Genomic DNA, 6,590 nt, shown 5'->3' on the forward strand with positions numbered 1-6,590 from the left:
CTTCCGGGCTCAAGTGATCCTCTTGCTTCAGCCTCCCAAGTAGCTGGGACCACAAGCATGCACCACCATACCTGGCTAATTTAAAAAAAGCTTATTGTAGAAATGGGGTCTCACTATGTTTCCCAGCCTGGTTTTGAACTCCTGGACTCAAGTGACCCTCCCACCTCTGCCTCCCAAAGTGCTGGGTTAACAAACCTGAGCCACCACATCCTGCCTATTTTTTTTTTAACTTCTGCACTTTCCCACTAAAATATAAGCCCTATAAAGAAATGGAGTTTCATGCTGTTCATTGTCTACCTCCAGTCCATAAACAGTACCTGTCACCAAATAGTTTCTCTGTAAATATTTATTGAATGTTGAAGGAACTGAGAGTTTACTCTTGCTTTTATTTTTTAATCATTATTCATGATAAGGACCCAAATGCCCTGCTGGAAACATTCAACTCACCAATTAAAAAATAAAAGTGAAGAAAACATTCATGAAAAATGTTTGAGAAATTTGAACCATGAAGTTTCATGTGGATAGGCAATTAGTAAGACTGAAAGCACCGTGTGGGCAGACGACAAATATGTTTTGCCCACACCTTTATTCTTGGTTTAGGGCACAATGTCTGGCATACAGAAGCGGCTTAAAATCATTCATTGTACAAAAAAAATCTGTATATAAGGTCAATTAAGGCTATTCTCCCACTAGAAAAGTATAATTTTGAGAAAAATAATTTTAAAAATATGAAATAAACTTGACTATTGCTTAAAAAGTGAATGCCAATCAATGTTGTCATGGTAGAATTTATTACTCAAAACTCAGAAAAAAAAATGTCATATTTCTTTGGTCTGAATCAAATGAGATCTGTTGTTTGTTTTGCACTCTCCAAGGTAGTGGGAAATTCCATCACATTCATTTTTTTTTTTTTTTTAATTTTGATTTTATGTTCTGGGTTACATGTGCAGCATGTGCAGGTTTGTTACATAGGTAAAGTGTACCATGGTGGTTTGTTGCACCTATCAACTCATCACGTAGGTATTTACAAGCCCGACATGCATTAACTATTTTTTCCTGAGAAGTGACAACGTGCTAGCAGCCCTCGCTCACTCTCGGCACCTCCTCGGCCTTGGCGTCCACTCTGGTCATGCTCGGGGAGCCTTCAGCCCACTGCTGCGCTGTGGGAACCCCTCTCTGGGGCTGGCCCAGGCTGGACCCGGCTCTCTCTGCTGGCAGGAAGGTGTAGAGGAAGAGGTGTGGGTGAGAGCCGCTGCCAGCAGTCAGTTCAGGGCGGGCTCCGTGGGCCCCTGGTGCAGCTGGCCCGCACCTGCTGGGCTTGTTCAGGGGACCAGCTCCCTCTGGGCTGTCAGAGTGCCCGGACTATGTTTCACAAAGTCCTGCAGTGAGTACCAATAAGGGGTGAAGCCAGCTGGGCTTCTGGGTTGGGTGGGGACTTGGAGAACTTTTCTGTCTAGCTAAAGGTTTGTAAACACACCAATCAGCATTGTGTGTCCAGCTAAAGGTTTGTAAATGCGCCAATCAGCCCTCTGTGTCTAGCTAATCAGGTAGGGGACTGGAGAACTTTTGTATCTAGCTAAAGGATTGTAAACGCACCAATCAGCACTGTGTCTAGCTAAAGGTTTGTAAATGCACCAATCAGCGCTCTGTCAAAACAGACCAATCAGCTCTCTGTAAAACGGACCAATCAGTAGGATGTGGGTGGGGCCAGATAAGGGAATAAAAGCAGGCCACCCCAGGCAGCAGTGGCAACCTGCTGAGGTCCCCCCTTCCAGTCTGTGGAAGGTTAGTTCTTTCAGTCTTCGCAATAAATCTTGCTGTTGCTCACTCTTTGGGCTCATGCCACCTTTATGAGCTATAACATTCACTGCGAAGGTCTGCAGCTTCACTCCTGAAGTCAGCAAGGCCACAAACCCACCGGGAGGAATGAGCAACTCTGGATGCACCACCTATATGAACTGTAACACTCACCACGAAGGTCTGCAGCTTCACTCCTGAGGCCAGCGAGACCACAAATGCACTGGAAGGAATGAACAACTCCAGACCCCCCGCCTTTAAGAGCTATAATACTCACTGTGAAGGTCTGCAGCTTCACTCCTGAAGTCAGTGAGACCACGAACCCACCAGAAGGAAGAAACTCCAGACACATCTGAACATCAGAAGGAACAAACTCCAGACACAGCATCTTTAAGAACTGTAACACTGCGAGGGTCCGCAGCTTCATTCTTGAAGTCCACGAGACCAAGAACCCACCAATTCCGGACACATTTTAGTGACCCAGATGGGACTATCTCCTATCGCCAAGCACTGAGACCATCACCTGTCGCCAAGCAGTGAGACTATCGCCTCTTGCCAAGTGGTTAGTATCATTGGACCCCTTTCACTTGCTATTCTATCCTATTTTTCCTTAGAATTTGGGGGCTAAATACCAGGCACCTGTCAACCAGTTAAAAGTGACTAGTGTGACTGCCGGACTAAAGACACAGTGTCAGGCTTTCTGGGAAAGGGCTCTCTAACAACCCCCGGCTCTTTGGAGTCAGGAGCATTGGTTTGCCTGGAACCAACTTCCGTTTTTCCTGTACTTCTGGGCTCAGCCAAGGGTTGACAGAGAGGAAACTGCCATTCAGCTCCGAGGTCCCAACAACAAGCTGGTTGACCCTGCAGCCATGAGTGGAACTCTCAAAGGCATGTCGCCCAAGCAAGACTTGCCCATCTAGTCTATCTATCCTGACCCTTGCCTCCTGGGTCCTAATGCCTGCCAGGCAAACTTCTTGCCTCTCTCCTCTGAGGCTAGTCCCACTTCTAAAAATCACTCCCTGTCTCTGGTGCTTTTCTAGTTTCTCCTACAAGAATGATTTCTACTATAAACTCCAGGACTCTGTTACCTTCTTTAGGCACCTGGGCTCACCAATCAGAAAGACATAATTTTTGCCCAAAGCCTCATCGTAGGGGGAACTTTCTGGAATTTTAGGATCTCTCCTCAGACTAGCAGGCCTAACAAAAGCTATTCCCGAAGCCAGTACATGGGGAGCCTCAGAAATTGTATCCTTCTTATTCATGTAAGTGAGGACAAAAGGTGTCACTCTTTCAACCCTGGAGATCCCTTTCCTCTCTCAGGTATGGCCCTCCACTTCATTTTTGGGGCATAACATCTTTATAGGTCAGGGCTAAGGTCCCAATACTAACAGGAGAATGCTTAGGACTCTAACAGTTTTTCAAGAATACATTGGTAAGGGCCACTAAATCCGACCTTCCTCGGTCCTCCTTGTGGTCTGGGAAGAAAACTAGTGTTTCTGCTGCTGTGTCGGTGAGCACAACTATTCCAATCAGCAGGGTCCAGAGACTGTTGTGGGTTCTTCAGGGGGAGAAGCAAAACAAACCAATACTGTGGGCAGTTTTGTCTTTCAGATGGGAAACACTCAGGCATCAACAGGCTCACCCTTGAAATACATCGTAAGCCATTGGGACAGATTTGACCCACAGACCCTGAAAAAGGGGAGGCTCATGTTTTTCTGCACTACAGCCTGGCCCCAGTATTCTTTCTCTGATGTGGAGAAATGGCTACCTGAAGGAAGTACAAATTACAATACTATCCTGAAGCTTGGCTTTTTTCTGTAAGAGGGAAGGCAAATGGAAGGCAAAACCTTATGTCCAAGCTTTCTTTTCATTGAAGGAGAATACACAACTATGCAAAGCTTGCAATTTACATCCCACATTAGGACCTCTCAGCTTTCCCCTATATCCTAGCTTCCCTATAGCTCCCCTTCCTATTAATGATAAGCCTCCTCTAATCTCCCCTGCCCAGAAGGAAATAAGCAAATAAATCTCTAAAGAACCACAACACCCCTTCCCCCAGGCTATTGGTTATGTCCCCTTCAAGTCGTAGTGGGAGGGGAATTTGGCCCAACCCAGGTACATGACCCATTCTCCCTCTCTAATTTAAAGCAGATCAAGGCAGACCTGGGAAAGTTTTCAGATGATCCTGATAGGTATATAGATGTCTTACAGGGTCTAGGGCAAACCTTTGACCTTGCTTGGACAGATATCATGCTACTGTTAGATCAAACCCTGGCCTTTAATGAAAAGAATGCAGCTTTAGCTGCAGCCCGAGAGTTTGGAGATACCTGGTGTCTTAGTCAAGTAAATGACACAATGACAGCCGAAGAAAGGGACACATTCCTTACCAGTCAGCAAGCCATCCCCAGTGTGGATTCCCACTGGGACCTTGACTCAGATCATGGTTGCTGGAGTCATTAACATCTGTTGACCTGTGTTCTAGAAGAACTAAGGAGAATTAGGAAAAAGCCCATGAATTATTCAATGATGTCCACCACAACTCAGGGAAAGGAAAAAAATCCCTCTCCCTTCCTCAAGCGTTGCTACAGGAGGCCTTAAGAAAATATACTCCCCTGTCACCCGAATCACTCGAGGGTCAATTGATTCTAAAAGATAAGTTTATTACTCAATCAGCCACAGATATCAGGAGAAAGCTCCAAAAGCAAATCCTGGGCCCTGAACAAAATTTGGAGGCATTATTAGACCTGGCAACCTCAGTGTTCTATAATAGGGACCAAGAGGAACAAGCCCAAAAGGAAAAGCGAGATCAGAGAAAGGCTGCAGCCTTACTTAGTCATGGCCCTTAGACAAACAAACCTTGATGGTTCAGAGAGGACAGAAAATGGAGCAGACCAATCACCCAGTAGGGCTTGTTATCAGTGTGGTTTACAAGGACACTTGAAAAAAGATTGTCCAGCAAGAAACAAGCCGCCCCCTTGTCCATGTCTGCTATGCTGAGGCAATCACTGGAAGGTGCACTGCCCCAGAAGAGAAAGGTTCTCTGGGTCAGAAGCCCCCCAACCAGATGATCCAACAACAGGACTGAGGGTGCCTGGGGCAAGTGCTAGCTCATGTCATCACCCTCACTGAGCTCTGGGTATGTTGAACCATTGAGGGCCAGGAAATTGACTGCCTCCTGGACACTGGCACGGCCTTCTCAGTGTTAATCTCCTGTCCTGGACGACTGTCCTCAAGGTCCATTACCATCTGAGGAATCCTGGGACAGCCTGTAACCAGGTATTTCTCCCACCTCCCCAGTTGTAATTGGGAGACTTTGCTCTTTTCACATGCCTTTCTTGTTATGCCTGAAAGTCCCACACCCTTATTAGGGAGGGATATATTAGCCAAAGCTGGAGCTATTATCTACATGAATATGGGGAATGAGTTACCCATTTGTTGTCCCCTACTTGAGGAAGTAATCAACCAACAGTGTATAAGTTGATTTGTTCATTCATGTTTTAAGGTTCTCCCTCATATTTTCTGAGGTTGTACTGGAATGTGTCAGGAAAGTGAAGAGTCTCTAGTCCTTAGTCTGCAGTGGCCACATAGGTACTGTAACCTACATGTTATGGTACTTATGTGACCATAATCTGACCTTCTTGATGGTGCCACAGTACAGTGAATCTTCCCTGTTCCTCAGGGTAGACTTAAAGATATCCTTAAAAGACGTCTTTTCCAGAGATTGTAAACTCCTTATTGTAAGACACCACGAATATGCTCAAGACCTTGTGTTTAGGAACAAGTCTTCACCAGTCTCACATATTGGCCTCTCACCTCTGCAGAGAGGGTGTGGTTCTTCATTACTCCCTGGAAGTCTAGTTCCTTCTTTCCTCACAATATTTTTTCTCTAATTTTGAGAAACACAATATTTTTTCTCTAATTTTGAGCTCCTTTTCTCCATAAAATTAAAACAGTTTTTATACCAAATACTTTTGGTGAGTCACTACCTCTCAAACAAGATTTGATGTCAGCAACTGGGGGAATTTTTGTTTTCCATGCATTTGGTGACTTCTTATTTCAGATTCTGTCACATAAGTCATTACAATCCTTGGTACAGGAAGCCTAGATTCTGGATTCATAACCACTGTCTAAGAATGGGAAGGGTCCAATACTTCTCTTTCTTTGACTTTTTTACAACAGGGGAAAAAAAATCCACAAATTATTGTCTAAATAAATAATCCTCTGAATTTTCTTCCTCCGGTAAATTTTTGTTTTTAAGCAATATTTTTCGCCATTGCAGTGTCTCTTTATAAGTGTGGCTCATGTACCTGTGTATCTTCTCTCTCTAAGCAGTTATTCAATAATAATTCAATCACTGTCTCAAATATTTTTTATATTCTTCCTGAGCATTCATGTGAGCTTGCTTTCAGTAATTAAGTTAGGCAGGCTGATTGCCTTTGAAGAGATCTCCTTCATAATCATGGATGTCTTAGGCTTAAATACCATAACAAAAGCCAAAATTGACAAATGGGATCTAATTAAACTAAAGAGCTTCTGCACAGCAAAAGAAACTACTATCAGAGTGAACAGGCAACCTACAGAATGGGAGAAAATTTTTGCAATCTACTCATCTGACAAAGGGCTAATATCCAGAACCAATAAAGAACTCAATCAAATTTACAAGAAAAAAATAACTCGATCAAAAAGTGGGCAAAGGATATGAACAGACCCTTCTCAAGACATTCATACAGCCAACAGACACATGAAAAAATGCTCATCATCACTGGCCATCAGAGAAATGCAAATCAAAACCA

This window comes from Colobus angolensis, unplaced genomic scaffold (genome assembly GCF_000951035.1).
Source record: "Colobus angolensis palliatus isolate OR3802 unplaced genomic scaffold, Cang.pa_1.0 Scaffold7, whole genome shotgun sequence".
NCBI lineage: Eukaryota > Metazoa > Chordata > Mammalia > Primates > Cercopithecidae > Colobus > Colobus angolensis.